Here is an 11160-nt window from a genome sequence, read left to right on the forward strand (position 1 = left end):
GGACAATGACTAAGGAGGGTAGAAGGAGAATTGATGCCTTTGAGCTGTGGTGCTGGAGAAGAGTATTGAGGGTACCATGGACTGCTAGAAAAACAAACAGATTCATCCTGAAAAGGGTTAAAACTGTCAGCTCCTTGGAGGCAAGGATTCTGAGGCTCCCTCTAACATAGTTTGGACATGTTGTAAGGAGGGACTGGTCCTTGGAGAGGGACATCATGCTTGGTAGGGTGAAGGGACAGCAGGAGGGGAAGACCCTCTATGAGGTGGATTGATTCAGTGACTGGGATAATCAGGATGGGTGTGTCAAAGACAGTGCTATTGGCACAGAACAGAGCAGAGTTTAGGGCTGTTGCACATAGGGTCGCTATGAGTCGCAAGCGACTCGACAGCACCTAACAACAACAACAACAACAACAACAACAACAACAACAACAACAATTCTGTTGGAAGTGCATGTCCAGAACTTTCCTCCAATGCATCTTTGTGTAACCTTGCACCTAGTGCAAAGCTTCATTCTGTTATATATAAGGTTCTCATGCATGGGAATCAACTTGATGACACCCAACAACAACCTAGCATCCACCTCTCAATGTTTGGAAGTGGTCCTAACGAGGAGGGACAAGCAGAACCTTCCTCTTTCAGAATCTTTCCATGAGAATGGACACTTTTAGGTGGACCATCTCACTCTTTAACATTAGGCTACTGGATTGTTGGTGGAGTTTCTTACCTATTCAGTGTCATCAAGTTGGAGCCAATGTGACCCTCCAGTGGGTTTTCAAAGGTTCCAAATTGCATGGGAGGAGATTGCTCATCCTTTTCATAGAGAGCAGCTGATGAATTTGAACTGCTTGCCTTTAAGATGACAGTACAACTTCCCACCCACTAGTCAACCAGAAATCCTATTATTGGAGTTAGCTACCACCAAGTAGGACTTGGAATTGTACTATTATGATCTGTGGCATTCCCGTTGGTCAGTTTCACAAAACAGGTATTATTGTTCTTTTTATTGCTTGCCATCAAGTTGAGCACTACTCATAGCAACCCTATGAACAATAGACCTTCGGCTTTTCTGAAACTATTGACAATTATCAAAGTTCATAGACTTTTCAGAAGCATCACAAAACAGATTATTGTTGTTGTTATTGTTATGTGCCATCTTGTCATCTGCGACTCATAGCGACCCTATGTACAACAGCCCTAAACCCTGCTCTATCCTGTGCCAATCTCATTGCCTCTGACACACCCATCCCGATTACCCCAGTCACTGAATCAATCCACCTCATAGAGGGTCTTCCCCTCCTGCGCTGTCCCTCTACTCTACCCAGCATAATGTCCCTCTCCAAAGACCTGTCTTTCCTTACAACATGTCCAAAGTATGTCAGACGAAGCCCCAGAATCTTTGCCTCCAAGTAGTAGCCTGGTTTAACCCTCTCTAGGATGAATCTATTTGTTTTCTTGGAAGTCCATGGTACATTCAATACTCTTCTCCAGCACCACAGCTCAAAGGCGTCAATTCTCCTTCTGTCCTCCCTAGTCATTGTCCAGCTCTCTGATGTATAACAAGTGATTGCAAAGACCATGGCCTGTATCAGGTGCACCTTCATCTCCAAAGAGACACCATTGCTCTTGAGTACTTTAGAGAGGTCCCTAACAGCAGACTTTCCCATCACAATACGTTTTTTGATTTCCTGGATGCTGGTGCCAAGAGTGTTGACTGTGGAGCCGAGCAAACTGAAGCTGTGAACAATCTCATTCTCTTCGTCATCCATCCTAATGCTACCAATTAGTCCAGTGGTGAGAATCTTTGTCTTCTTGACATTGAGCCTCATAAATTCTGTAAGGTCAACAGCCCTTTTACTGATCTATTACTAAAAAACTTTATATCTGAATTTTTTTTAAATGAAAGACATTTACTAATATATTTTAAAACCATTTTTACCTCACTGGATAGGTTTTAGAACTGGCTACAAACCATATGATAAACATTGATGAACTTGAATGCTGTTAATAACTCATCTAATTCTCTGTTCTCCAAATTTACACCATAGGTATGTAATCTTTCTCAGTTTTAATTCCCAGGGCTTTAATTATTTCCATTTATTTCTTGTGGGCATTAAAGTGTTTCTCAGTGTTCTATGACATTACATATAATGAATTCTTCTTTGAATCCATATCTTCCTGAAGGTATGATGCAGCCCCTGCTTGCTGGGCTTACACATGATATCCTCACAACAGTGGGCCAAGGTGAGCCAGCTTCATCCACTCATGGGCTTCTGAGAGTCACCTTCCAGTTCTTGTTCTGTCATTAACCACCTGTGAGACTTTGAGAAAACCATTCAAACTTTCTAAGTTTCAGTTGGGTGTTTGGTGATGATACACTTTTCAAGTAAATAACTTATTTTTAAGAGTAATATTCTACTTTCCCACCTGTTTCTGCTAGTGCATCATGCTAACTTTTTTGGGATGTTGTTATATGCACTTGAGTTGACTATGACTCATAGCCAACCTCTGAGCAATAGCCTTGAACCTGATCCTTGCGCTATCTTGAGCTAATCTCTCTCTCTCTCTGACACAACTGCCTTCATTACTACAGCCACTGTGTCAATCCATCTCATCCAGGGTCTTCCTCTCCTGCACTGACCCTCAACCCTTCCAAGAATTATGTCCCCCTCCAAAGACTGGCCCCTCATGACAACATGCCCAAAACGGTCAGATAGGTTTTCATATCTTTACTTCCAAGGAGCAACCTGGCTTCACCCACTCCTGGAGAGGCTGTCGTTTCTCTTAGCCATCCATGGTGGGTTCAGTATATTTCTCCCCTCTCCAAGACAGACCTGTTTGTTCTCTTGCGTCCGTGGTATGTTTAATACTCTTCTCCAGTACTGCAACTCAAAGACATCAATTCCTCTTCTCTCATCCCTTAGTCATTGTCCAGCTCTCTAATGCATAGCAAGTAATTGCAAAGACCATGGCTTGGATCAGGTGCACCTTAGTCTCTACACACACATCATTGCTTCTCAGTATTCTGGAGAGGTCTCAGATAGAAGACATTCCCAATGCAATTTGTCTTTTGATTTCCTGACTGCTGGTTTCAGGAGTGTTGACTTTGGAGCTGAGCAAGATAAAGCTCTTAACAATCTCAGTTTATCATGGTGCTGCCAGTGGGCCTAGTGGTGAGAATCTTCATCTTCTTGATGTTGAGCTTCAGTCCATAGACTTCAGTCCTTAACCTTCTGCAGCAAGCGTTTCACGTCCTCCTCAGTTTCAGCAAGCAACATTGCGTCATCAGCATATTGCAGGTTGTTGAGGAGTCTTCCTTCAGTCCTGACACCACACTCCTCATCAAGCCTAGCTTCCCACTATGGCCAAATAGTGACCATATAACTAAGAGAACTGGCCAGGATATTAATATGCTTAATCACTATGTATGTACCTAATATTTAAAAATATGATATTTCAAAACATCTTACTCTTATATTAGTTCTATGCCTCACTTTTAGCCTCTTTTGTTGGGCAACTTCTTCAACCCTTTTCTTTAATTCTATCAACTCACTCCACTACATTCCCTAGGATTTCCTTTCCCGTGAAATCATATATCTCTTCATCTTCCTAATGCTTTGAGGCCACAAAAACAAACACAGAAGTTTCTACTGCTGATTACTTGTAGACAATGTAAAGTAAAACATGAACACAAATATAATAATCACAACCATAAATTAAATATCCAGATATGTGGAAAGCAGCAGTTAGCTTGAATAGACATTGAGACTATTTAACAAGAGTCTGGAATGATGTTCAGAGAAAGAGGATTCTGTGTCCATAAAAAAGGGAGAGCTTTGGGAGACATTTGAGAAGATAAATGGCATCACAGAACCTGAGATTGCAGGAAAATGACGACCAAGACCAATCTCCCTTCTCTGCTGGCTTATGGTTGTCTTAGAAGTCCTATGAATGGAAACTGGTTAAAGTAATAAAAAACAGAAAACAAAGATATAGGGGAGCTTTCTGAATAAAAACAACCAAAACCCCCAAACCTAGAAAAGTTACTTTAGTAAAATAGAAACAAAGAATTCCTAAAGAACGTGATCCCAGGTGTGCTCAGATTTACTGAAACTCCAGGTGACCTCTTGGCCGTCAGAGTAGAACTTTGCTCTGCAGGGTTTTTAGTGGCAGGGCTTTTATTGTTGTTTGTTTGTTGGAAGCAGATCAGAGGACTTTTGTCCAAGGTACCAACTGGTAGACTGGTGGACGTGACTTCCAATTTGTTCTCTTACCAAGTGAGCATGCTATATATGTTTAAGACCTCAAGGAACTAGGTGTTAGATAGGAGAGAGAGAGAGACAGAGAGAGAGAAGAAGCTGGTCCCAAGAAACACATAGGCCTTTCAATGGTCTGAGAGGACACCAAGTGATCACATGCAGGAAGAGAAAGGTAGTTTCTTTTTATAAGTTTGTTAAGGAGATTTAGGGAGCACAGAAATTTGCTCAAAAATTTGGTGTTAGGGATTCTGCCAATATGTGATCAGGCCCAGGGCTTCATCTGGATCTTGTTACCTAGTCACCTTACCAAGACATTATCAGGCTTCCTCAGGAAATGATCAAGAGTGGGAAACTGCAACATTCGTCCTCCACTACATGGCAGAAACTCTGAAGAAGTCTTTACAGGGGATCCCTGTGCTCGTTCCATGACTGAGAGAGGGCCATGCACTTTGATTGACAGCCCCAACAAGAGCACTCATAGAGAGAGAAAGGTGATTCTCTACGGAGAGTTCAGGTATTGTGTGCAGGTGATTAGGATGGCATTGATGCTTTGCATTAGTGCCACTGGACCAATATGCAACATCAAGACAGGGAGAAAAGATTGAAGGTTTCAGTGACTTCATTTTACTTGCTCCACAATCAACACCAGTGATATACCTGCAGTCAGGAAATAAAAAGGTATGCTGTATTGGGTAAACTTGCTGTTGAAGACCTCTTAAAAATGCTAAAGAACAATGATGTCACTTTAAATACTGAAGGGTATCTGATCCAAGCCGTAAAATAATAAATGGCATCTTATGCAGCTAGAAATTGGTTAATCAATGAGAATTATGGAAGAAAAATTTATGTCTTTGACTTGTGGTGTTGAAGAAGAGTGTTGTCAAAAGAACAAACAAGTCTGTCTTGGAGAAAGTATACATTGGGATGCTACTTAGAGATAAAACTAATGAAAATTCTTCTCACATCCTATAGGCAGGGTTGTCAGGAGGGACCGTCTTTTGGAAAATGGCATTACACTTTGTCTTTGAAGTATCATACTTTAAAAGATGAAGGGTCACAGGAACACAAGACGACCCTCAATGAGATGGACTAATACAGTGGTAGTAACACTGGTCTTGAGCACATCAGAGATCATGAGTACATAGCATGCTTACAGCAAGATTTACACCTGTTGTTCACGGGATCTCTGTCTTAGCCCCAGGACTTCTAACAACAACAACAATGCTTTGCATGCTATCAGATAGCTCTCCAAAATAATGAAGAGCAATGACGCCAGTTCTTTTGAATCATTTGCTGAGTCTGAGCGCTAGACATGAATAAGGATGATAGAAGAAGAATTGATGCCTTTGAGTTGTGGTGTTAGAGAAGAACACTGTACGCCATGGCCTGTCAAAAAAAACCCAAATAGATATGTCTTGGAAAAAAGTGAAGCCACAGTGCTCCTTGGAGGCAAAGTGGTAGAGTTTCATCTTTCATACTTTGGGCATTTTGCTAGGAAAGGATATTCCTTGGAAAAGGACATCCCACTTAGAAAAGTGGAAGATCAGTTGAAGAGAGGAAGACCCTGAATGAGAGGAATTTGCCACAGTGAGAGCCGCAATGGTCTCAAATGTGTCAGATGATGAAAAAGGCACAGGATAGGACAGAGTTCAGGTCTGTTATTCATAAGGTCTCTGTGAGTCGTACTCGATTTGATGACACCTATCAACATTACCTAAATGTTGCCAGTTCACAGAAAGGAAGAAAAGCCTGGCAAGGGAATTTTCCTACATAACAGCCGCTGAAAACGTTAGTCAGTTCCACTTTCACACACACACATGGAGTCTCCATGAGGGAGGATTGATTCAATGCTGACTGGTATACCTGTCCTCAGCAATAGCTCCAAAGACAATTGAAAGGCCGGGTGCAAAAAGGTGGCGAGCACATTCTGATTCCAGCTGAATAGAGGGGAAACAGAAACCCGTGATTATTTTTCCTCCTTGTACAGCAAGGACCCATGGCAACATCCCTCAATGGGTTTATGGCAGCTTCTTGTGCCTCCTGCAGGGCTGTGAATTGGGATCATTAAGTTTTAAGTTGTTCTGCTGCCTCAGTGTTAAGTGCTCATGTAGATATCTGGAGGCTGGGTGGGGGACGCAAGTAATGGCAAGACTCTCAGGATCCTGGATTATTGCTGATTAAGAGGAGCACCCCATCCTGCAGATCCGAAGCAGAGTGTATTTTATGAGCACTGGTTTAGAAAAGTTAAGCTAATAATTGTAGCCATGTAGATGCAGGAGCCATTAATGTTTCTCATGCCCCGTGGTAGGAAGAAATATATTAAAAATTGATTTTTGGTTCCTGCCTTTGTCTGTGTAACATTTATAATAAAGGATACAGGAGGAAGTATCCCCCCAAAATGGATATTTCAAGGCATTTTGGGTTTATTTGTGTTAAAATAAATTTTTATTAATGCCTTCCTATTGCATGGTAAAAGGTCAGCATCTGAATATGACAATTTTATCTTCTTAAGAAAAAGAAAGATGGTGCTGGTATTCCTCCATAATTACAGAGAAGCCAGAATTTTTGCTAGTTGATTGGATTAGACCATTTTTAGGCATGGAATTTTCCTTTGATTGTAGAGGGAGCTAAGGGTGGTGTAATGTGAAGCTTTTTCTTCCACTCCATTGCCTGTCTTTTTAAGATGTTGGCCTCCTCTGTCTTTTTCGGAGTGCAGTAAGGTGTAACTTCTTCCCATGTTGTATAGACAGTCAGCAGTGGGCCAAGGGTTCATAGTACTTCTTTGTCTCTGGAATTCTATTATCAGTTTACTCTTTTATAATTGAAAACTCTTTTGTTCATCTGTGAGAAACACATTTCATTTTAGTTTATTCCTGCCTCGGCTGCTTGGACATGATGTGGTAAACATACAATCTTGCTGGGTTTTTTCTTTCTCATTTCCCCCCAGTCACTTTAAATAAAATATACTTCTAAAGAGCCTGCCCCATTTGTTCTGAATGTTTTCGAATGTATTTTAGCTGTAATTCCCCAGAAATGAAATGGCATGGTGCACTTTCTTGATGGGTTTTCATTAATCTGATATAGTTTTACCACCAATGAGAGTTTATCAAATCAGGCTTATATTGTGCTAGAAGAAACAAGCTATATACTTGGATTGATCATGTGTTTTGTAATTCCACAGATGATGTGGGTAAGGCAGACCTGTAGCAGAGACTAGCCTTTTATTCAGAGCAGCAGTAAGGACTCAACACATTAATTGTCAGTTCCCCTAAGATATACTGTTGTTGTTAGATGCTATAGAGTACGTTGCATCTCATAACAACACCGTAAACAACACACTGACACGCGAAGCTGAACCTGCATCATTCTCTCCATCTCTACCTGCCTGGGCCCATTGTTGCAGGGGCTGTATTTATTCATCTTGTTGAGGATCTTCCCCTGCTGTCCTGATTCTCTACTTTTCTCTCCAGGTACTGTCTCCTTCTAATCGCATGCCCAAAATAATGTGAGGCCAAATCTAACCACCCTTGCTTCGTAGGAATAAACTGGCTGCATTTCTTCCAAGACAGATTTGTCTGTTTTGGTAATTTCACATTCGTTGTCAAAATTCACGAGGAATGACTTCTCTTCCCGTCACCTTAGAATTCATTGTTCCTTCCAATTTTTTCTAAATTCAACTAATGTTCTCTCCCTTTCTTTTTATATTCTCATAACCTCTCCTTTCATTGTTTGCACTTAAATGAAATTATACATAAACTATTTATGTTTATAACTCACCAACTAATTGGTGAGTGAGGAAGGGTTCTATAAGTACCACAGACAGTTGGAGATAATCCTAAAGAAAAATTAAAAACTTCTCTGTAGCAACCACAAACTCACAGACATACAAGTGCATGTGTCCACGCATGATCCAACTCAAAGAAACATGAAATTGATTAACAAGTGATCTTCAGCTGTTGACCACCAAGATCAAGCTCTGTTTATTTCATGATCCAACAATGGAGAGGTTGCAGGATAAGGGAATCTGGAGCTTGGATATGACTATGGTGTAAAGAACCCTTAGAAGGCTTGGGCATGACTTGAGTGGTTTGCAAAAAGACTGAGACAGTGAGCTTTCTCTAGATTGGACACTTATAAAAGCAAGGGGAATTCTATGATGGGGTATGTCAGATTTTTTTCTTTTTCAATTTTTAAAAAAAATATGCTTTTCCTACTACTTTAGGTGTAAGTTACCTAGGAATTGGTTTCCATTATCTATCTTTATACAGATTGTTGTGTATCATTGATGACAATTTTCACAATGGGTAAGCAGCTAGTTATTTGCATTGTTTCCTCTGTTTCTATTGTTTTTGCTTCCCTTCCCTCCTTGTATTCCAATCTTTGCTTTTGAATAAGCATTGACAGTTTGTTCTCATAGGCTTTATTGTCTAACAGAGAATATTGCTTATGGATATTACAGTTTATTTTATAAGCACATTTATTATTTGGTTGAATGATAACTTCCAAGAATAGCTTTTCCAAATCCAGTGGGTGCCTCAGGGAAATTGATAGTCTTGAGGGGTACTTCTAGTTTCTATTGGTCCAGTACGTCTGCCTGTTATTTTTATTTTGTAAGGAATTTTAATTCTGTTCTACAGTTTTCTCTCAGAAAGTGACATTTTATGCTACCTCGTTCATCATCGTTTTAGAAAGATTATGTGATGGATTAATAAAACACAGCAAATCTTCTATGCAAACCAAATGTTTATAATAAATGGAGCATAATCTAACTGTTCTGCTATAAAATGATTTAAAGTAGTCTCCAGCCAGTAAATTCAAGCACAATAGAGTAGGATGGTTAGGTGACCTCAACAGGCAAGCATTTTACTATTGAAGCCATTATTTCCATTCAAATGATCTTCCCCTGTCATGTTGGAGTGGGTTCAAAGCAGCACTGGGGTCTTTTCTTTTCCCAGTAAGTAAATACAACTGGATGCAAATTAGATGCTTAGAGACTGGGGAGGGGGTTTGCTGACTATGCGCTCTCTTGTCTTAAGGGAGTCCTTCTATAAATGCTGATGGAAAATATTGGCATTTTGATGGGATTTTCTGCTCTGTTGTAAATTGTGATAGTAGTTTTAAATATTAGTTTGTTACTTACGGTTTAAGACAATATAAACAGACTAATACTGAACTGTGATGAAAACATTTTAGAAAACTGAAATGTCTCAAGATGTGTTTGCATTTTGCCTTTGAGGGGTGATGGTTTTAGTAGTTTAAGAACATGGCTACATTTTTCTGTATTTGTATTTGTCTTGTGTTGTTCATTCTTTAATTGGTTTTATTTTCCACTTATTGTATCTACTTGTAAAGTGGACAGATTGTGAGATTTCTTCTTTTTTTATTTTTTCCTTTTTTTTCTTAAACTGGGAAGTTTAAGCTTCTATTGTTTCCCCCCTCCCTTTTCTTTAGGGGAGAATTGGTTTTATTTGAAATATCTTTTTTAGGTTCAAGTTCATTGAATATACTGATAGACAATTGCCTTAGAGTGGGTTCCAACTCATGGCTTCCTCTGGGACATCCAAGCAGAGTTGTTTTCCATAGGGTTTCAGTGAATGATTTTTAAAAAATGACCAAAACCCCCCTTATATTTCCACTATGGGTTTGCCTACTCTTTTAGCAGTCCCTGGTATATATTGAAAGCACCACAAGCCAAGGACATCAACTTTCCCCCTCCGCCATCTTCCTTATTAATGAATAAAGTTCTTCATGCATCCAAGGTGATCAAAAATCCTATAGGCTGGGTTACACATACATTAGGCAATAAATGACATCCTGGCTCATTAGCACTTTATTTAGATAAAATTTTTATTTTATACTGGTTTACTTACAAAGTTCATATACATTGCTTTTTACACTGGATCTTTCCCCTAAAGATATCCTTTCCAGGAGATTTATCTAACCAATCTTTTCTTGGGGGAAAAAATACCAAAAAAAACCACGTAGTCATTTTCTTCTGAGGTACTTCTGGGTGTATTTGAGATGCTAACCTTTTAGTTAACAATGAGTTTGTTAATTGCTTTTATTGCCAAAGGATCTCTTTAAGTGCTAAAGAGCAAGATATCAGTTTAAAACCTGAACTGTGCCTGACCCAAGCTGTAATATTTACAAAGATGGAAAATGAATAAGGAAGCCCAAGGTAGAAGCAAGAAGAATATTGAAATATATACTATGGACCAGCAAAGGAGCAAACAAATCTGTGTTGGAAGAAGTGAATTCCGAGTGTGCCTAAGAGACAAAGATGGTGAGTTTTCATCTTACGTACTTTAAGCATGCAGTAGAGAATGTCCAGTTCCTGAACAAAAAGGCATTTTGTTTGGAAAGATGAAAGGTCAGACAAGGAGGAAGGCCCTCCGTGACAGATGAATACAGTGATACCAACATGGGCTGGAGCAGAACAGATACTGTGAGGTTGGCACAGGATAAGGTAAAGTTGAAATCTGCTGTACACATAGTTGCTATGAGTTGGAGTCAATTCAACGACATTTAACAACAAAGGGCTATCCCACACCAAGAAAGTGAACTCCGTTGCTAGTTGGTCATTTCGTCCATAGAGGGATTATGTGATTCTTGGTTTTGTGTGCTGTCGAATAAATTCCAACTGGAGGTTACTTTGTATGACTGGTTAGAACTGTCCCAAAAGTTGTCTAGGCTCTTTCTTTATGGAAACAAATTGCCAGATTATTTTTCTTTTCTCTTGAGTTTTTTTTATCTTTCAGCTGTTTCAAATTTAACCCTTGCTTAACAAAGCTAAACACTGCTGTGAAGTCAACTCCAACTCATAATGAGCTTCCCTTGGGTTTCTGATGCTGCAATTCTTTTTTTTTAATATTTTAATTTATTTCTTTTTCATTTCAATGAA

The 11160-nt window shown here is 39.7% G+C and overlaps 1 protein-coding gene across 2 annotated transcripts in view; it reads left to right on the forward strand.

The window, feature by feature from the left end:
* Nucleotides 1-11160, forward strand: part of PPARGC1A (peroxisome proliferator-activated receptor gamma, coactivator 1 alpha) — a 1278036-nt gene that overhangs the window by 940607 nt on the left and 326269 nt on the right. The gene's annotated exons all lie outside the window — the stretch shown is intronic.

The sequence above is a fragment of the Elephantulus edwardii genome, unplaced genomic scaffold (assembly GCF_000299155.1).
Source record: "Elephantulus edwardii isolate Elephantulus edwardi_28Jun2011 unplaced genomic scaffold, EleEdw1.0 scaffold00251, whole genome shotgun sequence".
In the NCBI taxonomy this organism is placed as follows: Eukaryota; Metazoa; Chordata; class Mammalia; order Macroscelidea; family Macroscelididae; genus Elephantulus; species Elephantulus edwardii.